The sequence below is a fragment of the Schistocerca americana genome, chromosome 4 (assembly GCF_021461395.2).
Source record: "Schistocerca americana isolate TAMUIC-IGC-003095 chromosome 4, iqSchAmer2.1, whole genome shotgun sequence".
Classification (NCBI taxonomy): Eukaryota; Metazoa; Arthropoda; class Insecta; order Orthoptera; family Acrididae; genus Schistocerca; species Schistocerca americana.
In genome coordinates, this window is record NC_060122.1 from 622,369,146 (window position 1) to 622,392,124 (window position 22,979).

The 22,979-nt window shown below is 43.5% G+C and overlaps 1 protein-coding gene across 1 annotated transcript in view; it reads left to right on the forward strand.

The window, feature by feature from the left end:
- The window catches only part of LOC124613236 (probable cytochrome P450 301a1, mitochondrial), a 190,128-nt gene that overhangs the window by 143,681 nt on the left and 23,468 nt on the right, over positions 1–22,979 (forward strand). The gene's annotated exons all lie outside the window — the stretch shown is intronic.

Genomic DNA, 22,979 nt, shown 5'->3' on the forward strand with positions numbered 1-22,979 from the left:
TCTCCCAGTTTAATCTTCATCATTATTCTGTAGAACCCTATGCCTAAACCTTCTCTTCTTGTGTAAACTGATTGTCAGCTACGTTTCACCGCCATGGATGTTTGTGTGTATTGTGTATTGAACGGGGACCTAGAAATGACGGAGAGGCTTCGTCGCGCCGTAGCCCTCAGTGGTTCACAACCCCACAACAGGCCACAGCAGTCCACCCGCCCCACTGCCGCCCCACACTGAACCCATGGTTATTGTGCGGTTCGGTCCCCAGTGGGGACGCGTTGCTTCCTGGTAGGGAAGCGGCGCGTTAGACCGCGTGGCTAACCGGGCGGGCTTCATGGATTTTTACATTCCAGATACATGCGATTTTTGAATGAGAAGCCCGCTGCGTAATCTTTCCTTATATATACAATGTATATTTCGTTGCTGCTACCTACTTAGAGTGGTAAAGCTGTAATCCTACCCGTTTGCATACCTTAGTATGGCAATTTAACTTTTCTTACATGCCTGTTTCGCGATATTGTAATTCTTATGGCAAGCAGTGTCTGTTTAAACAAAGAAATCCCTGCAGCGAGAGTGGTCTGTCATATCCGCAGAATTTCGCTACCTTCCATTTGTTGGTTTTTACGGTCCAAATGGCTCACAAAACTGTGCGCTCACTATGAAGGAAATTTTGTCAGGGCAACGTCACGGACGCATTCAGTGGACTTGACACACCGTACCTTTGGACAGAGATGTTAATTGCGCGCTTTTGCAAGTGGGGCCAAGCTCCGGCAAAAAGTTTTTCTGCCCATTTACAACTGTCATCAAGGAATCGCACCTCGTGGTGTATGGCAACATATCCATCCTGACGGTGGTGACTCTGGGTTCAGCCAGCAGACTAGATTGTTTCGACATTCAGCGTTTGCTATGCCTACTGTGGTGGGAGTGAAACGCATCTCTACGTAGTTCTTATTGCCGAGTATTCTTTGCAACGGAAGTAGGAAAAATTTAATTCTCAGATATTGCAGGTCTTTCTGGTTTTTTTTTTTTGTGTACGTGCAGCGATGAATTTGGGAATAATACGGGTTTTCAGATTGAGATTTCATGCGATTTAAATGTCGCGTCGGAAGGAACACCTGCTTGGGACAGCAGCAAAGTCTCTTTGGTTTTAGCGGTGACCCTTGCAACATTGGGGAACACTAGAGAGGTTTGATCGAACTAAAACTACAAGAAAAGGTAGTACTGTCTGTATTTACACCTTATTCGACAGGAAACCTGAAGGTATGAAAGAGAATTTCAGTAAGAACTAGGAAGAACTGAAAAGGCGATGAATATACACAACTTCACTGAAATACATAGTATCTTGTTTTCCTGTGAATTTTTTATATGGGTTTGAATGGGACATTCGCCTGACGCATTTTTGAGAGTTTTTAAGAACTCTTACCGAGACAGTGGGAAGATTCTAAGAAGACACATTCAGTTTTGAGTTATTTAGAAGGTCAGGCAGCTGAGTGTGAAACCTCACACACTGATGAGTGCATATTGCTGGAGCATACGAGGAGAAAAAAATTGAGTTCAGCAATATTATTTAAACATTTCGCTGCTAATTTTTAAGTAAATCATATGGTACTGGTTAAAATTCAGACATAAAGAAAGGAACAAGTAAATTTTTTCGTTAGTTTAATTGTAGGTAATAATCAGAGAACATATTATTAAATGTAGGGTATGTTGCTTGGTGTTATTGTTTTATTCAAGAACAACTTGAAGGTCAGAGGTCAGAGCAGAAGTTCAAGTATTCGTCAGGGGAAATCGTTCAAGCGAATAAATACAGCGTTGGGCTAAAACATAGAGAGCTACATCTGGAGCTCATCAAATAACAGTACACTATTCCTAACAACGAAAAATGGACTTCGAACATCGCAGAGCAAACCGAGCCTCGCTTGGCTGTAAAGCATGGGCGGTAGCAGTTATGGAGAGGCCGGTAGCTGTGAACTCTTAAATCCAGAATTTTTGGTAAGACCTATCTTGATCCTAATATTGAATAAGTATGGCTCTGAAGTTTAGCGTCGGTGCTGACATATCTTCCGCCAACTTATGGGTAGGTTCGAGTTGTGAAACCTGCTGCAGTGTCCAGCATCCCATTCAAAGCTCCTGATAAGCTCACCTATCAAAAAATTAGTCACTCCAGACAAATCATTTAATACTGCGTAATACCACGCCTGGATTCGGTTAGAAAGTCAGTTTACAAGGTTGTGCAGGTACGTTGCATCCAGAATAAGCCACTGACCGAGGATTTCATAGCGCATTTCTACCAAATTGTTGGGATGCTGATTCCAAGTTTTACCTGCTGTTCCAGCATGTCCTACAGAGTTTCTATGGGTTTAAAGCCAGGCGATTTAGCACGCTAATCGAGGTGTAACCGGCTGGGGAAGTGTTCAGAAAACCGGCCACACGCTCTTCCAGCCGGATGAGCGTTGCTGCTGTCGTAGTTACGTGCCTCTAAATGTTCATTGCATGAAGTTTCAGAAGAAATGTTCTCTCGCTTACAGGTGGGGATGGACCTTCATTCACACCATGCAACAATTCGTATTGGGTTTGGAAGCGATTTTGATTCAGAAGCCGTGAAACGCGTCTCCGGTCCCTCTCAGTCACGATCTTTTTCCGACCACAACTCTGGCACCGTGTTTCGTGGCTGTGTTTTACACCACTGCTTGTAGACGCTTTGAATAGTCTGCCACGAAACACCAACAAATCCAGCAACTTCACACTTCGTATAGCGGTGGGCATGACCGAACACGATTACCTTTTTTTACCACTCTGACACTTCCATCCATTTATCCACGTTTACGCACAATATCCGCATGAAACACAAATGTCTCACTGGTGGCTACTGCCTTATACTGACGTAGAGGCAGTGCACGCACGGATGAGTACTTATTTATAGAAGAAAGTATTTTTTATACCCGTTTCCAAATTATGTGTTTGGAGCCTTAATATAGTTTTTACATAAGACTATGGAAAGATTTTACTAAACGAAGCGTATCATCTAGTTCAGGAAAGGCATGCTTAATGGTTATTATCACAGCTTATTGGGGTAAGTGCCTTGTGAAACCTACACCAAGACTCTGAACCTTTCCAGTAAAGTGCATACTGTAGATTAGTCTGTAGAAAGTTTTAAGAAATCCGAATTGTCGAACCGTAATAGCACTGGAATGAATCTATATCAGTGTCTGTTAAATATCCTTGGTTAACGCTTACCACCAGAGATTCTCGTCCTTCATTTTCTCCTTTGATTATCGTAACCTTGCTCTCATTCATTTCTGTACTTATCTAGGACAGTCTGAGACCCAAATTTCCGACTCTTTATACACGTTTGACTTTAAGTGAAACCATGTGAATCTCCACCTCCATGATAATTCCTGTATCTGAGCTGGTAAAAAGTTTAGGACGTTTGAGCATTCTTAGAACAGTTTCACCTACCGTTCCGCCCACCCTGCCCCTGCATAAATCATGCATTTTCTCCCTTCAAGTCTCCCTTGCAGCCTTCCTGCAGACAAAGGCATTGTCCATGAACAGCCGCATGGGATCTCCGACGTTATCCACTACATCATTAATATAAGCAGTAAGGGTTACACAACTCTCGCTTTTGGTACTCTCGAAATTACCTTGTCAATATCGTCCTGCTAAGAACAACGTGTTCCGTTTTGTCCGCCAGGTAGTCCTGAACCGAGTCACAAGTCTGGTCCGACACTGAGTAAACTCGTACTTTGTCCACTGAACGACAGTGCGCAGCTGCATTCTAAGCCTTCCCGAACTGAAGGAACGTGGCATGGCATCAAGCTGGGCACCGATGGCTACGCCTGCCTTGATCTCTCGGACGAACAAAGCGAGCTGAGTTCCGCAAGATCTCTGCTTACATACTCCATGCTGATTTCTACGGAGACGATCTTAGTTCTAAGAAGTGCTCAAAATGCATGATCATAAAACATGTTCTATAGTTCAGCAATAGAATGACGTCAGTGATATAGCCCTATAATTATTTGCACCCAGTATAACACATGAGGATACACAAGCTAAATTTAAATAATAGTAATAGTACATTTAATAGTAGTAATAGTAAACTTAAATAGTAGTGTCGTTATTTTCCACTGAATGAACTTCTCTCTGTTAATTAACTTTGATTAAATAACACGTGTGGGATGCCGGGGAAAAGAATATATACTGTTCAACTGACAATCAATAAAACTCTACACATATAGAGTGAACCGGTGGAAGACGGTAATCGGTGTAAGATGCCTATTTACTCTTGTTGCTTCACTGTACGTAAGGGGCACATCATTCAGTGGTCCATTACTTCCTCTGTGCCAGTTCTGAGCGGAAGGTGATACGGGTAATTGTAATGGGTATTTTTCATTGATGGAAAAAAGCGTTGTACACTATGTGATCACAAGTATCCGGACACCTGGTTGAACATGACATAAGTTATGCTAGAATTCAATATGGTGTTGGCCTACCCTTAGCCTTGATGACAGCTTCCACTCTCGTAGGCATACGTTCAATAAGATGCTGGAAGGTTTCTCGGGGAATGGCAGCCCATTCTTCACGGAGTGCTGCACTGAGGAGAGGTATAGATGTCGGTCGGTGATGTCTGGCACGAAGTCGGCGTTCCAAAACATCCCAAAGGTATTCTATAGGATTCAGATCAGGATGGAGGACTGCTGTATAGCGGCAGTGGGACAGAAGAGGGGTTGTAGCAAAGGAGGAATTGGTGACATTAGTAGTTGTTGGGAAAATGGTGGTGTGGAAAGAAGGCATAGGGAAAAGTGGGAGTAAGGATATATGAGAAGGGGAGAGAGAGGAGGCCATAATAAGGTGGATTGGGTGGTATGGATCTATAGCCCAGCAGGATGGATAAATGTTGGGCCGGAATTTATAATCTGAGAGGGGGAAATGCTTGAAGTTTCTCTGGGAGAATAGGTGGAGGGTGTGTAAGTGAAGTGTTGCCAGAGAGGGTTGCAAATGAGGATAGGAAAGTAGAAGAGAAACGATAGGATAACCTGTCGAGTTTGCAGACAGTGTAGATCGTTCAGAGGTCTTCAATTTGAGTGAGGGGAGGCAGGAACGTGTTGAGTTGGTAGAGGATTCTTGTGGGGGAAGGTAAACAGATATGGAAAGTGTGGCAGTGTACATGGTGTTTGAGGATCTGGAGGGTCTCATAGAACTTGGTAGCGACAGTTATCTGTGCATCATTAGTGTAGCAAAGGATGGACAGATTAGGGATATCTACATGTGAAGGACAGAGGGGGGGGGGGGGTGTAGTAGTCCCCATATTAGTCCAGATAGTAGTTTTAGTTTGCTATGGGCTTTCTGTTGAATTCTTAGCAGGTGAGTTTTTCAAGTTAGTTGCCAGTCATAGGTTAGTCCAAGGTATTTTAGTGTGTTAGTTAGCAGGAGGAGATGGTCATAGATAGTAAGGTAGAAGTCATAGAGACAGAAGATGCAAGTAGTGCATCCTGTAATTATTGCCCTGGTTTTGGAAGGTTAATCTTGAGGAGCTGTTGGATACACCAGGAGGTTAAGTGAGTTTGGAGGATTTGGAAGGATTATTGGGATTTCTGGAGTGTAGGACAGAGGGCGAGGAAAGTGGTGTAATCAATATTCTGAAAGAGGTGGTTTGTTCAGCAGAGTATAAGGCATAAAGGAGGGGGTGAAATAATGGAACCTTAGGGCACTTCTGCAGTGGGGTAATGAAATGGTGTTGTCAATAAGGGCATGGGATAGGCGATGCAATAATACATAGTTGATGGGACATGCATAAGTCTAGAGTTCAAAAAGGAGACTTGAGAGTGCCATACATAGTCATACTGGAATGCCAAACATGGTTGTATACTTTCGCTAGGTCAAGGGAGACAAAGATGGCGGATTTACAGTTGTTGTGCTGTTGGGATAGGACATGGGTTCAGGAGTTGATCATCAGCAGAGGAGGAGGAATGGAAGCCACACTGTGTAATAGGAAGCAGGTAATGTTGGTACAGATGGTGGTGGATGTGTCAAGAGAGGATGGACTCAAAAGCCTTGCTAAACACTGAGGTGAAGCAGATGGGGCAGTATGAAGAGGTATTAGGGATGGGAAGGTTGTTTAGTTTGAGAAGTAGAAGGATTTTGGAGGTTTTCCACAGGTCGGGATAGTAGCCTGTGGATAGTGTTATGCATGGTTGCAAGGGTGATGAAAAAGGTGATATGGCGGTAGGATATGTGTTGCGTTTTCTGTGAAGTGCTTGTTTTATGTCCTGTACTGTGACTGCAGTGTTTAATTCTGTGTCTGTTATGTTGTTCAAGCTGGGAGCTAGGGGTGGGACTGTGATATCTGTGTGTTCATGGACAATAGGCAATTGGAAGTAGCAGAGTGAGGATTGTCAGGGATGGAGAAAATGTCGGAGAGATAGAGTAAAAATCGATTTTATGTGCTTAGGTCGTCAGGTAAGGGAAGGTTGTTGTGAAGGATCAGGTGCCAGCAAGTCATTGGAATGCTTTCCAGTACTCGGAAGAGTTAACTAAGAGTGTAGCATCGAGTCTGGTGCATGCCTAGCGCCAGCGTCAGTGTTTTGTGATGCTACGTAAATTGCTAGTGTGTCACTGTAGTTGCCAGTGGTGTGTGAATATATCCCACTCATGAGTCTGGAGGAAGAAGCGATACAAGCGGCGAGATTCATGGACAAGGAGTACAGCTTGTTGTGGGAGAGTAGTGTGATGATGATATACGGCTTTAGTAGGGATATGAGCGAAATGGCGTCTCACAAGGTCTGCTGCAGGAAGGCTGTGGCATGGGTTACATCATCAGGTTGCGGGAAGGTTAGGGGTTGCCTTCCTAACAGTGTTTCTATGGATTCCTGGTAGTCTATCCAATTGGCACAGAAGTATCGTGGTCCATTTTCAGATGGAGCTGGGGATGGGTTGCATGAGGACAGAGTGTAGGATATGGTAAGGACAGGTAGGTGGTCACTTCAAATTAGGTCGAGGACTTCTGCACTGAGGCGTGCAAGGAGGTTGGGAGATGCGAGGACAACATCTGGCATGGTGTTGCTTCCAGAATGGGTGAGCTCTGGATGGCGACAATGTCAGCCTGGAGAAAGTCTGTAAACTAGAAGTGGCTAAGGATAAAATGTTCGGTGGGATTACTGAGTAAGTGTTTTGGCCAAGCAGGAATGTTTTTATTGTGCCTGAATGCAACTGGTCTGGCGAGGAGAAAGAGATTTTCTGTATGATGGAGGATATAGGGAGAAATTCGGGTGGCATAATATGATTGCATGAATGTTTCATTAAGAACGGAGGCATTTGCATGGTGTTGGGAGATGGTGTGCGTGAAAAGGGGCTTGCTCGTGGGCATGGAGCGGATGCTGTCACGCGATGGATGGGAGTTTAGGGAGCGGGTCGTGTTTGTGAGGTGGTGGAGAGGTTTAAACAAGGGTGTTGAGAGGTTTGAAAATGAAGTGGACTTGATTTCAGGAGTAGGTGGCGTTGGTGTTGAGGTGGGAAACAATGTGGGCAGCAAGAGAAATTTGTTGTAGAGCATGCGGCCACTGGAAGAAAATGTGATGAATCTGATGATGTGCTCAGAGGTGGGAGCGACGCCAAGTGAATTACTGGAATGGACAGCGTGATCAGTAGGACGGATGGGTACTGTTCATTCTGATTTGATAGATGGGGATTTAACCTTGCACTTGGTGAAGTAGGTAGGGTGCATATCATTGAAGGTGTTGCGGGAGGCGAGGTTGGGACAATGTTTAAGGAAGTGGACCTTTACAGTGACAATAGGTGTGGGGATTCTTACAGTTGCGAGTGTGGTGACAATTATAAACAAGGCATTTTTTTTGGTGGGTTTGACATGATGTCAGTGGTTGCAAATCACTTTGCTAGTGTATGTTCGAGGTTGTAATACATTTGCCCACAGTTAGAGGAAACGGTCTAGGGCTCACTTCTCAACTCTCTTTCCGTCAGAGTATCGCTTACCTGCCATATTCTCACAAATCTTCCAGTCTTCGATGTACAGCATTTGAATCCACGCGATTTCGAGGAGTAAAAGATGTCTCCCAGCAAGTCACAGACCCATGCTAATTCTCTTGAAATCTCATCAGATTCTGACAGCACTATACCAATACTTAGAAGGCTATCTTATCGTACAGCTGTCCCTGACTAGACAGAGAGTTGTCACAACGAGAAAAATAGCACACTAAGGTACAGAAGGAAATTCACAGTGATGCAAAGCATACGTGGACTGCACAAAGAAATTCAGAAGCACTAACAGTTCATCGATATCAAATGATGACTGTGTGTAAATGTCCCTGTGTATATGTGCTAATCTCTTTTATCGAATTCCTATGATTACTACGCTCAGAATCCTCTTTTCAAATGGAACATTCGTCAATAATACGAATGTGACAGTATCACAGAGGTTCAGATAGACTACTCATTGAATCATTTACATTGGTGCATCATCTTAACACCTCCATGCGTAATTCAGAGCTACTGCAAGAGCAGCGATAGGGAAGAAACATTTGGGACTCAATCACAACACTGATAATTTTTATGCCCGCTCGTTTTTCGGTAGTAGGCCGATTATTATACAATATTCCAGCTAGAGGAGAGTATGTCCACATGGGTAGTACGCATATGCATAGTGGTAGGTGGAAGCAAACCCAGTACTTACATGCTTATCCAACTCTAGATCAAATCAATGTCAATGTTTCTCCCAGCAATAGCAACTATCTTAGTATCTCTTACACCTCGTTCTGAATTGTAGTGTCACTGTCTCTAGGGGACATACCAGCAGGATTTGCGCTCACTCGCCTCCTACATTTTTATTTCTTAGTGGGTAGATCACTCACCTCTTAAAAATCCATGCAAATGGACTTAAGTCTGACATATTCCTCTGCTTTAGATCACCGAATTGTCAGTTCTCAGTATCTGGAATGATTCCCTTAAGCTTCAAGCAAAAAAATTCAAACCCAACATATACATTCTACTTAGCTCACTCCAGATGCTTACTGCTAGATATTTTACGTCAGGAACACTTGTAATGACAGTGTACAGTATTTATAGTCCTATTAATGTGCACTAGTAAATCTCCAAATGTCTCTCAGTGCTACTTAAGTATGGTAATGCTGTGCATGGTACTCTCTCACGCCATTAACAAACGTCTCATTAAAATTAGAGTCTTCCATGTCATATGCATGTATCTAGATTCCATTCTAATTTCTAAAGTGTAATTTGCCTAGGAAGAATGAAATACCCACTAATTCTATTGTGCATTGGAATCGGATGCATTTAACATAGGTCCCAAACGGCGGTCAGGGCTATTTAAGTACAGTGATGCTATGTAGGGCACTCCTTCCCGAAACTAACAAATGTTCGATTAAAACTACAGTCTTCTGCTCCATATATACCCCATACTGATTTCTGAAATGTTCTCCCATATTGCTATCATTTAGACGGGATAAAACTCGAAAAGTCCATTTACATAGTTATAAATCAAACTTTAAACACCAGATTCTTTTCAGCGGATGAAGATATAAACGTTTCTCTCAAATGTTATGTAGTCACACATACCCATTTTGATTATTCAAATCCATAAGCTGGTAGCCATCTACAGAAGGCCATTGCTGTAGTACAAGTTGATGGTCTATTTCAACGTCAGGCAGTTCTGCTTTAGATGGATTTTTATATCCCTGCTGCATCCCTACCGGTTTCTCCTAATATAAACCATGCTTCTGGCTATGGAATATGGTGCAATGTCTCTAGAGAGCATGGATTTCCCCCTATTAAGCTACTGAAGTATGACGTAATCCCTCCACCCAGCATGCAGTGCATATGTTAAGAAACCAAGCACCTTCAACTGCCAATTCCAATTACATCTGCTGCGTAATACTTCATAATAAAGTAACATGCTGCATGGACATAGGCAGCACTCTTATTTCCTTTTTCTCACTACAATATATCCCCCAGTACAGAATCTAGTCACTACTAGCTTACGGAATGTACATGTCGCAAAGCAATTCTTACCGGATCATATGAACTCTATAGCACAAGACTTAACACTAGTACTCTGCTGTTATACGACCGGTGTCTCTTGTTTTTTTTTAATTTTTTTTACCCCATGGAGGACTGCGTACGTTGACAGACTGGTGGTATTGTATGTCAATTCCATGCTTCGACACTTAAAAAAACCACAATTGTTCAACACAGATCAGGAGCTGTTAAGATCACAGCGTAAACATAGGTACCATAATAAGAGCAGAGCTAAGTGTAGCTGATGTAGGAAAAAACAAGAGAAGAACCCATTTTTACGATAGTGCTTTATCCTTCTGAACGTGTCTTAAAAAATCATGAAAGGTGCATCATTTCCTTCGTCAAAAATGGTATTACTGTTGCTAAAGCAGGTCTCTGACAAACATCACACGAGGAAAGGATAGGACTACATTTAATGTAAGCAGCAATATGTCTCCAGTCAAATTCCTACTCCTACTTGCGAGCCCATATCTGTTCGTGTTACATGACTGATATGTGGAGCAAAGGCATCATGTGGAAGCTACTAGGATCGTATATGTTGCCATACATCAGTTGAATATGTGACGGAGAAAAATCTCTGGAGAAGACGTCATGTTTCTCCCAGAAACATAGTGGTTGATTAAGCTATGTATGGAGCTATTCAGGCAATTTTTTACTCCATCTGCATGTGAGATTCGGCCAGATGGGTAATGGGTAACACTGGTGCGATGTACCCTCCACTGTGCCCTGTGTAGCCGCTGGGAGTATATTGGTTTTAAATTGGGGCTGTTTGTAGATGGTGGAGTTGTCTCGTAGAAGGTGGAAAGACTTATGTGGTGGAGTTGGTAGTTGACCTGAACGTAACTAAAACTATTGCACATCAATATGGCTATAAATACTGTACTACACTGTCAGCAGAAGTGTTACCTGCAATAAAATGTCTAGCAGTAAGCATCTCGAGCGAGTTGAAGTAGGATGCATATGTTGGGTTTGGATTTATTTACTGGGATCTCGAAGGAAGCATTCCAAATACTGAGAATTGATAATTCGGTGAGCTAAAGCAAAACAATATGTCAGACTAAAATCCATTTGCATGTATTTTTAGGAGGGGGTGTGATCCACTCACTAAGAAGTGAAAATGTAAGAGGCGAGTGAGCACAAATCCTGCCGGTATGTCACTTACGGACAGTAACACTACAATTCAGATCGAGGTGTAAGACATACTAACACGACCGCTGTTGCTGGGAGACACATTGATATTGATTTGGCCTGACTTGTACTTGTTCGTTAATTGACTCTTGATATACGATAGTTAGACACGCCTGTAACTACTGTGTTTACTTCTAAATAAGTAACTACAGCTACACATGTGCATACTACCCATGTATGGGGGATCAATGCTGTGTTTAAGTCATGAACCTCCCCCACTCCCAGCCCCCTACTCTTGCAGTAGCTCTGAACTATGCTACGTGGAGGTGTCAGGGCGTTGCACTAATCTAAATGATTCAATGCATAGTGCATTGCAATCTGTGTAATATTGTTGGATTTGTATTATTGAGGTATGCTCCGTTTGAAAAAAAAATGCTGTGTATTTCTCAAAAAACACTGTGCTGTCAATGACTCGACTACCATTACACCGTCGTAGTAATCATAGGGGTGTGATAACGGAGATGTACAAGGGGACTTTTATAGTCATTCAATATTGATGAATTGTTGGTGTTATGTTTCTGAATTTCTTTGTGCAGTCCACATAAACACTGCATGGTTGTGAATTTCCTCCTATAAGTGTGTTACATTTGTCACTATGATAGCTCTCTGCCTAGTTAGTGACAAGTAGAGGACTAGACAGTCTTCTAAGTAATGGAACAGTGCTGTCAGAACGTGATAGCATGAGTTTTGTGCCTTGGTGGGGGACATCTTCTACTCATCGAAATCAGGTGGACTCAAATGCTGTTCATCTAAGACTGGAGGATTCGTGAGAATATGGCAGGTAAGCAATACTCTGACGAAATGAGAGTTGAGAGGTGAGCTCTACACCGATTCTTCTGTTGTGGGCAAACATATTACAACCTCTCACAAATGTCATGCAAAATGAGTGCAGTGAGAAAGTTAGAGGCTAATACGAAGATTCTTACCAAGACACAATCGGCAGCAGATGTTATGTCTTTTGTTTTCTCGATAAATAAGAGACAACAATCTTCTGTGAGTTTTGTGTGCCTATAAATGGATGGACTGACATCGAAACAGGTAGACCAAATTTACATCTACATATGTATGCATGCCTCACAAGCCATCGTACAGTGCCTGGCAGAGGGTATCATGTATCACTCCTAGTCATTTCCTTTCCTATTCTGGTCGCAAATAGATCGTATGAGCGCTAATTTCTCGTGCCTTACGCAGAATGTATGTTGGTGGCAGTGGAATCGTTCTGCAGTCAGCTTTAAATGCCCTCCCAGCAGCTTTTCACTTGTAGATCAGCAGTAGGCTACTCCCCTGTACTTCACTTATGGTTTGCTGTCTTATTATTTTTACCCATCCTTCCCAGACATGGCTATTGGCTAGACTGGCTGGAGCAACTTTCTAGTCCTAGACTAATAGCGATGATACCATCTCTACTTCCAGCAGTTATTGATGCCACTGGCAAGAGGAACTCTCTAGTGCTCGATCAATGGCAACTACTCCTACACAACTCCCATGCTTAAAATTGAAATGAATTTTCTCACCAATTTTTGAGTTTCCCACCAATAGGAGGAGGGGAATTAGACTGCACCAGTATTCTGGGTCGGGAATCTTGGATTGTGATGTCATAGTTAGACTGCATCAGTATTCCAAAGATGACGAAATAAAGAGAGTACACTACATCTTTCCCAATCAGCGACATGCAAATTGAATTTTTATAAATAAAGAATATATTATCATTTATTATTATTATTATGTCCTCTGCAATGAAATCTAATTACCATTTGAATTTACGGTGAATATTCGGATTTAGCATGAAAATTTGAATTTCCCACCAATTTCTGATTTTCCCAACAATAGTGGGTGGGCAGGGGAGGTCTGGGGATTTTCCAAAGCGTATGGGGGAGGAGGATGGGGATAGATTATCCCCAGGGTGTCATAAATCAATTAGTATAAAACAGGTTAAGGGATTATACCACAAATATTATTAATTTAAGTTTAAGTAAACGCAATCAACAATATAACATAAGAATAATCTTAATGTTTCAAGGAACTCCTTAACAGAATCGAATGAGCGACCCATGAGGAATCTATTTACCTTCGATATGAAAGAGCGCTGATTACTGCTAAGATTTTTGAATTATTGTGGTAGCTTATTGAAAATGGATGCAGCAGTATACTGCACACCTTTCTGCGCAAGAGTTAAGGAAGTCCGATCCAAATGCACATTGGATTTCTGCCGAGTTTTAACTGAGTGAAAGCTGCTAATTCTTGGGAATTAGTTGCTATTGTTAACAAGAAACGACAGTAAAGAATTATATTGAGAGGTTAATGTCAAAATACCCAGACTAGTGAACAGTGGTCGACTAGAGATTTGCGAACTTGCGCCACTCTTTGCCCGAACAGCCGGTTTCTGGGCCAATAATATCCTTTTAGAATGGGAAGAGTTACCCCAAAACATAATACCATACGACATAAGCGAATGAAAATAAGCAAAGTAGACTACTTTTCGTGTCGAATGATCACTTACTTCAGATACCGTTCGAATAGTAAAAAAGGCAGCATGAAGTCATTGAACAAGATCCTAAACGTGGGCTGTCCACAACAGCTTACTATCTATCTGAACACCTAGAAATATCTCTTCTTGGTTGTCATGTAAGCAGTTCAAAATCGATTCTGGAAATCCGCTTCCAGTTGCAGGTTTTCCAATTCCGCAATCGAAGATTCTGGAGATCCGCTTCTGGTTGCTGGTTTTTCCAATTCTGCATTCGATTTTCGCTCTCATGTAGACGTAACCGGTTTTGGAATGTGCTCTGGCTGTCAGGATCAGTCGATTAGTCTTGTTTTTAAAGTTTCACGTTAATATGGGCAGAGTGGCTTTTTGTACAGCGAGGGATTAGTAGAAATATGAGACTGAAGCTCTTTACACATCGTCTAATTGAAGATAAATGGTGACTGTGCTGACTACATCATAAATTGTATCAGTTGTTTTCCAGGCGCCATGTTTATCTGGGCTAGCAAATCCGCTTCAGACCTTAATTTGTAAATACAACAGCGAAATTCGGTTTCCGAAATTCGGTTTCTATAAGAAGTATCGCATATAAACGTAATGATACAATTAAATTGACACAGTTTTGTTTTGATAGGGGTATTATTTTAATTTAATGACATTTACTACTAAATACACTGAATAAAACAAAATAGTAAAAGGAAAAACTATTTATATTGACTCTCTAGAGCTACATCTTAACGCCTGGCACGGCGTCGTGACTGACAGTGCTCTCTCGCACGTGAACTTCTTTCACTGGCCTGCTGAAAACTAGTCCGAGCAGCTCCTCGGTGAATATCCGCCACCACACCCTGCATTCAATCCCCACAGCTGTCCGATTGGCCAGCCTTATTCCCTGAGATTTGATCATATCAACTTACCCTATATTTCTGCAGTAGCCCCTTTGGCTCTGTTTTTTTTTCCATGCAATTTTTGGATGACTGTGCTCTCTCGCACGTGAAATTATACCTGTAACCTTCTTACACTCGCCTGCTGAATACTAGACCGAGCAGCTCCTCGCTTAATTTCCGCCACCACACCCCTTTTTTTTTTTTTTTTTTTTTTTTTTTTTTTTTTTGTGCACCAAGAATGATAATTGAGTTCTCGCGAAGAGGTGGGAGGAGGGGGAGGCAGGCGAAAGATTAACCGAGCAGCTCCTCGCTGAATATCCGCCACCACACCCACCCATTCAACCCCCACAGCTGCCCGATTGGCCCGCCCTATTCCCTGGGATTTGATCATACCATCTTATCTTATATTTCCATTACTGTAGTAGCCCCTTTGGCTCTTCTTTTTTCCTTGCAATTTTTGGATCGATTTGAAAGCATGACGGTGACAACCTAAAAGACCACTGATGGATGCATCTTTTTTTTTTTTTTTGCACCAAGAATGATAATTCAGTTGTCGTGAGGAGGTGGGAGGAGGAGGCAGGCGAAAGATTAACTTTTCTTGATGTGCTAGTTTTCAGGAAATAAGATGATTGTTTGAGACACACGGTTTACCGAAAACCCACCTACACAGATCGTTACCTACACCGGGATTCGAATCACCACCCACAACAAAAGTGAGTACGGGAAATTTTGCGAACCAGAGCTGCTTGACAGAATTAAAACGTCTCACCAACGCATTGCTCAGGAATGGTTATACGTTCACTAAGGTGAGATGAGCGTTAAGACCACCGTGTGGAAATCACAGCCGTGCTCAGGCACCTGTGAAATCAAAGGTTTTCCTGCCATTCATTACAGACTTGACTGACTGCAAGGGGAAAATCACGATAATCTACACACCCACACGGAAGATACAGATGATCTAAAATCGGCCAAGGTTGCTCTCCAACCGTCGGAAAAAGCTGGAATTTATAGTTGTAGGAAGGTGTGCGTGGGTACTACAAAAAGAACTGTCCAAATACGACTAGAAAAGCACAAGGGCAATTGTAGAAAAGGGGAGATTTACAGATTAGCTGTTGCGGAACATGCTTTACAACCAGGAGACGACGACATTCATTTTCATAGGACTCAAGTACTGGTAGCCACAAGCGGATACCGTGAAAGACTGTACAGAGAGGCCACAGAGATCGCAGACCACTCCAGGAATTTCAGTAAGTGGGGGGAGGGCGTGAAATTGAATGACATTTGCATTCCGGTGCTGAAGAAGAAGTGCACCAGTCTTCCACCATGGGATGCTAGCAACAGCGGACGATAGTCGTCAACGGCGCTCGTGTATTCAAAACATGTGACGTCACGCCACTGCGCGGAAGCACGCAGAAGCGGAATTTTGCAGTAGTCAGTAGCGAGCCAGGGTGTGAATCGGACATTCCAAAAAAAAGCTACGATCTCCCTTGGAGATGTCCTCCGCAGATGGGCACGAAACGTTGGGTTTTAAGGTAAAATCCATTCGACCACCGCATAATAGCCCGGAACATTTTATTAAGTGTGATTGGGTACGTTATTATTACGCAGAGTCTCTGAACGAGTATCTCGAAAACGGTGAAACTGGTCGAATGATCTTGTGCTACTGTCGTGAACATCTACGGAAAGAGGTAGAAGGACTGTGAAACTACCACTAGGCGCTAAATGGATGGACGTCCACCACTCTTCACAGAACCTGGGGTTCAAAGGCTTGTCTGCTCTATAAAGTAGGATAGATGGTGATCTGTGGCATCTCTGCCGAAAAAGCACAATCCTGGTGCACGCACAAGTGTTTCGGAAGGCACTATTCATCATCATTGTACCCCTCTTCCCCCCCCCCCCTTCATTGTTGAACATGGAGCTCCGCAGCTGGACACCCCTAAATGTTCACATATTGACCCAATGATAACGTCCGTTACAACTGCAGAGGGCATGGGAACATCTAGATTCGACCATCTGTCAATGGAAACGTATCGGCTCTTTGAGTGAATCACATTTTTGATACCTATGATTGATGGTCGTCTCCACAAATTCCGTCACTGAGGTGAACGGCGGCTCTAAACGTGCAGCGCAACGAAAGCAGGCTGATGGGAGCAGTATTACGTTATGGGAGACTGTCCTACACTTGCATGGGACTTGCGGTAGTAATGAAAGAAACGCTGACAGCTGCGGGCCACCATCATCCCTTCATGCTTGATGTATTCTCCGACGTAAATGACATCTTTCAGCAGTATAACTGTCCGTGTCCCGGAGCCAGAAGCATGCTACAGTGGTTTGAGGAGCATTATAGTGAACTCAATGTGTCTCGGCGACCAAAATCGCGTGATGGAAATCCTATGAAACCCATCTGGGTTGCTATCGGGCGCAATCAACGCGTACGCATCTTAGCGGCCCGTTATTTACGAGAATTACATGACCTGTGCGTAGACATCTAATGCTACATACCTCCACAAACCTACTAACAAACTGTCAGATCCCTGACACACAGAATCAGTTATGTATTCCATTCCAAAGACGCACAAGCAAGCTATCGAGCAGGTGATCATTATGTTTCGGCTAATCAATCTGATTTATTGCTTAGTTTTCCTTTTAGTGTTCCCGGTTGGAGCGGCAAGGAGTAACGTAACGCTTTTTATGGAAAGTATGTAAGTAACAGCACAAAAATATGTGTTACATCCGTGTTTTTATTGCATCTTACATGTTTTATGATTCTGTGTCCAGTCGCAATGCCGGTTTTTTTTAGGATTTTTCTAGGTCGCCCTTTTTTACCCTTTTCATAGGGAACTTTTGTACCATGACAAGATTGAGGAGAGGTTGACGTCAGATGTTCAAGTGATTTTATTTTTAAGTATCGTCCTTCTCTTTCTTTTATTTTATTTTAGTAAATTTAACTGTATTGTTCCGCATCTGACATTTTTTTTAAAATCCTTGTCCCGTAACACAATATTTCCGTTACTACGGCTTACACCAGGTGATGCAACTTTAAGTGTTCCGAAACCGGTCGTATAGGCAGTTAAAGACTGTTGATTCAGCAGCTGTGGTGCGGGATCGACAATTTAGAACATAAACACAGAAAATTACAGCCACCTGACAAAGGTTAAGCTTCCAACTTCCGACGTTACTTGGGTTTGGCACCTGCTAAGAATAATAACTATACCACTTAAACACTGAGTCTCCATTATTATAACAGTGTAACAATGTACATAATAATAACAATTACTTAAAAGGCATTATTTCCTAAGTTAGGATGCGTTACTACACTTTATGGTTAATACGTGACGGAACTCAGGCACATTTCAGCTGTGATATACGCCCAAGTTAGGGGGATGTTGTTAACTATTTTTCCTTACTAAAAATGCTTTAATATTGCCTACTTCTCAGTAACTTTTCCGCTACGCCTTACGCGTAATGCGTATTCGCCTACCTTACGACAAGGGCATTGGAAAAATGTCAAAATACTGTACCTAGGTATACCACACACACTTCCACTAACGTTTGTTGATCAGAATGTGGACACTGAGGTGGGATCGTAATTTGAAACACAGTTTATCAGCAGTAAGCAATGTTTTCTTGTTTTAGAATACCAGGTCTTACACGGAACAATCTAATTCACAACTACCGAAAACCAAACATCCCATTAACTGAAAAATGGAACTAAGTATTAGTAAAAGTTCATAAAAGTTTTGCTCATCCTAAGATTTTAATGATATGAAACGTCCGAAATATGGGATCCCGCGTGGTTTTTATAACACGAAACGAAACTCATACGAAAATATTCTGAGCGCCACACATAAATACGTCCCAACTCTATGTAAAGTGTGACGTACGCTTCACCATTTAACAACATCATGAACATTAACGGGATATGCGTAGCAAATGTGCTATTGTTCGATAGGAGTCATCGAGAGACTTCACCAACCTATGTTGAAGCACTACCACGTAAACAATTCCGTTTCACTTTAAGACCTTCCAGTGATAAGGGCACAGTATGCCCTGTGCTTCAGCAGCAGGTAATTCAGTAACAAAATTTTCTGTGGTTTCGAGTCTAGGAGTCACATTATAACAGAAAGACTCCAGAAAACCTAAACTGATACACACGACCGTGTGTATAAACTGAACTCTGCAGGATAGAAAGACGCTTTAAATTGAATCTCATCGCGAAGTAGGCTTGTAAGCTAATTTAACTTGCAGACGCACTAATCGAAGCCGAGATCTACCAATTCTTAAGGAGGGTATTGCTCATTGAACCCATTGAAACGCAACATACACAAATAATACACTCCTGGATATTGAAATAAGAACATCGTGAATTCATTGTCCCAGGAAGGGGAAACTTTAATGACACATTCCTGGGGTCAGATACATCACATGATCACACTGACAGAACCACAGGCACATAGACACAGGCAACAGAGCATGCACAATGTCGGCACTAGTACAGTGTATATCCACCTTTCGCAGCAATGCAGGCTGCTATTCTCCCATGGAGACGATCGTAGAGATGCTGGATGTAATCCTGTGGAACGGCTTGCCATGCCATTTCTACCTGGCGCCTCAGTTGGACCAGTGTTCGTGCTGGACGTGCAGACCGCGTGAGACGACGCTTCATCCAGTCCCAAACATGCTCAATGGGGGACAGATCCGGAGATCTTGCTGGCCAGGGTAGTTGACTTACACCCTCTAGAGCACGTTGGGTGGCACGGGATACATGCGGACGTGCATTGTCCTGTTGGAACAGCAAGTTCCCTTGCCGGTCTAGGAATGGTAGAACGATGGGTTCGATGACGGTTTGGATGTACCGTGCACTATTCAGTGTCCCCTCGACGATCACCAGTGGTGTACGGCCAGTGTAGGAGATCGCTCCTCACACCATGATGCCGGGTGTTGGCCCTGTGTGCCTCAGTCGTATGCAGTCCTGATTGTGGCGCTCACCTGCACGGCGCCAAACACGCATACGACCATCATTGGCACCAAGGCAGAAGCGACTCTCATCGCTGAAGACGACACGTCTCCATTCGTCCCTCCATTCACGCCTGTCGCGACACCACTGGAGGCGGGCTGCACGATGTTGGGGCGTGAGCGGAAGACGGCCTAACGGTGTGCGGGACCGTAGCCCAGCTTCATGGAGACGGTTGCGAATGGTCCTCGCCGATACCCCAGGAGCAACAGTGTCCCTAATTTGCTGGGAAGTGGCGGTGCGGTCCCCTACGGCACTGCGTAGGATCCTACGGTCTTGGCGTGCATCCGTGCGTCGCTGCGGTCCGGTCCCAGGTCGACGGGCACGTGCACCTTCCGCCGATCACTGGCGACAACATCGATGTACTGTGGAGACCTCACGCCCCACGTGTTGAGCAATTCGGCGGTACGTCCACCCGGCCTCCCGCATGCCCACTATACGCCCTCGCTCAAAGTCCGTCAACTGCACATACGGTTCACGTCCACGCTGTCGCGGCATGCTACCAGTGTTAAAGACTGCGATGGAGCTCCGTATGCCACGGCAAACTGGCTGACACTGACGGCGGCGGTGCACAAATGCTGCGCAGCTAGCGCCATTCGACGGCCAACACCGGGGTTCCTGGTGTGTTCGCTGTGCCGTGCGTGTGATCATTGCTTGTACAGCCCTCTCGCAGTGTCCGGAGCAAGTATGGTGGGTCTGACACACCGGTGTCAATGTGTTCTTTTTTCCATTTCCAGGAGTGTATATCACTGAGTTCTGTGATACGGCAATGAATAGCAATATAGTCAATTCGCACAACACAGTTAAACTACATCACCTTAAAAGCAGCGGATGTAATTAAACACATTAATTTACGAGCAGCGTTCAATATGTAATGCAGCAATCTGTAATGCGATATGTAATGCAGAAATTTGTTGTGGGACATTGTGGAATATCCCTGTCAGTAAAGGAGGTACATTCCAAGCAGAGAGTTGTCGCTGAGTTTCTTTTTGTAGAAATTCAGAGCAGGTGCTTATAGAATGTCTATGGAGACCTGGCAGTGGACAGCAGCACGGCAAGTCGTTCGGCTAGGTGTCCATCACTATCGCAGCAAGATAGCGCAAATCTGTCTTATCTCCTGTGTGCCGGCCTGACGCACACGGCTGTGACTCCTGCAATGTTGGAATGTGTGGACAGCTTCATTCGAGATAATCGACGGATCGCAATCAAACACCTCTCTGTACGACTGGACTGGAACTCTGAAGGACTTGTACCGTTTCAAGTCCTCCCTCACGGTGCAACAATGAATCTTAAGTGTATTATGCTACCCTCAAGAAACTGAAGAAACGACCTCAGCTTGTTCGTCACCACAAAAATGCAAACCACCTTCTCCTTCTCCATGGCAACGCAAGGCCTCACGTAAGTCTGCACACCTGAGAGGAAGTAACAAAACTTCACTGGACTGTTTTTCCTCATCCACCCTAAAGACCGGATCACGCACTTTCAGCCTTCTATCTGTTCGTCCCAAAGAAAGATGCACTCTGCCGGAAGCAGTACCTGGATGATGGGCAGGTTTACTGATGCAGGAAGACGTTGGATCCGACATCGACCAGTAGGGTAGTACCATGCGGGAATACAGGCCGCCGCATTGAGCGGAGGTTATGTTGAAACACAGGGTTTTGTAGCCAGAAGAGTGGATAGTAATGTGGTGTATTGGGAGCCAGAATAAAACCAACCTACTTTCAGAAAGAAATGTGTTGCATTACTAGTTGAACGCCCCTCCTAGACAAACGTATGAGCACATGTACTCGAATTGAGACCTAAGGCCCGCATCTCGTGGTCGTGCGGTAGCGTTCTCGCTTCTCACGCCCGGGTTCCCGGGTTCGATTCCCGGCGGGGTCAGGGATTTTCTCTGCCTCGTGATGGCTGGGTGTTGTGTGATGTCCTTAGGTTAGTTAGGTTTAAGTAGTTCTAAGTTCTAGGGGACTGATGACCTAAGATGTTAAGTCCCATAGTGCTCAGAGCCATTTGAACCATTTTTGAGACCTAAGTTCACCGGACTGAGTATCAGTTGTAAATGAGTCGGATGCGTGGAATCGGCGCAGTAAGATGGATTTGTATGAAGACGTTACAGAATATCAGAAAAGAGGTGTCGTATTTGGGCATGCCCTTGATTACACCGTGAGTGAAGCTGTGGTTGTATCAGTGCGAAATTCAGCATGTCTTAAAGTTATGGTGAACGACTCGTAGCCATGTAACATGGCATAAGAACAGTTGTCGTAAAAAGATCCTAAACGATACGAACCGGAGACAAGAGACAGCAGTTTGTCATGCCAGTGAGTGCACGTCCGTCCCAACCAGATCCCAAGCGATCATTGAAAATTGAAATGCTTGAGACGGATATTTGGAGTAGGGTACCTTGCAAGAGGTCTTCGCTCCCAGCGGCCCATGAAGGTGCACGCCTTTAGTGGGTCCAACAATACAGAAACTGGATAGTAGCTGACTGGCGCCGTGCAGTGAGGCCTCACGTCTTGGCCGCTTTTCAGATGACGCAATGCGTCATGTGGACCGATGGCCTAATGAGACGTTTAATCCGCAACTTGTGGAGGATGTAGTTAAGGCTGTAGCTGGTTCTGTGATGTTTTGGGAGTGTTTTCTGTGCCGTTACTTGGGCCCACTCTGTACTCTTTAGATTGTTCATTTCATTCAGCATATCATGTAACTCTTCTTCACTTCCACTCAGGGTAACAATGTCATCAGTGAATCCTATCATTGTTACCCTTTTACTTTCAATTTTAATTCCACTCTTAAACCTTTCTTTCATTTTCATCATTGCTTCTTCGATGTACAGATTGAACAGTAGGGGGACAAGACTACAACCCATATTATTTTATATTGCTTTGTTGTATCAAATATGTCTCGTATATTCATTTCAGTTCGGGTGCCATCATTTCTCTTCTCACCCACCAAAGTATATCCAGCCACGTGTCTAAGGAAATTCATTTCACATGCGTCTTTCCCTTTTCATCTCTCTTCTTAAGAGCGCAGTTTTCGCAACCGTAGAGCAGTGCTAGTATAGCCATAAACTTATAAAACTCTTGCAAAATATCTCTGTGACTTTTCTTTCGAAAAGCTACACGTAAAGTTCCACAGAAATAGTTAAATAGGCCTAACTTACTTTGTATTTGATTTTTTGCCCTGTATGCAATACTGCACCATAAATATTTAAATGTATTAACTTGCTCTGTGGCCTGGTAGTCAGTTTGAATCTCGCATGGAGTGGTGTCCCATAAATGCCATTAGCACTGTTTTTGTGATGGAGACGTTCATATTACATTCTTTGGCTATTTTGATTAAATTAAAGACACCTACTTGTAAGTCACTGTCATTC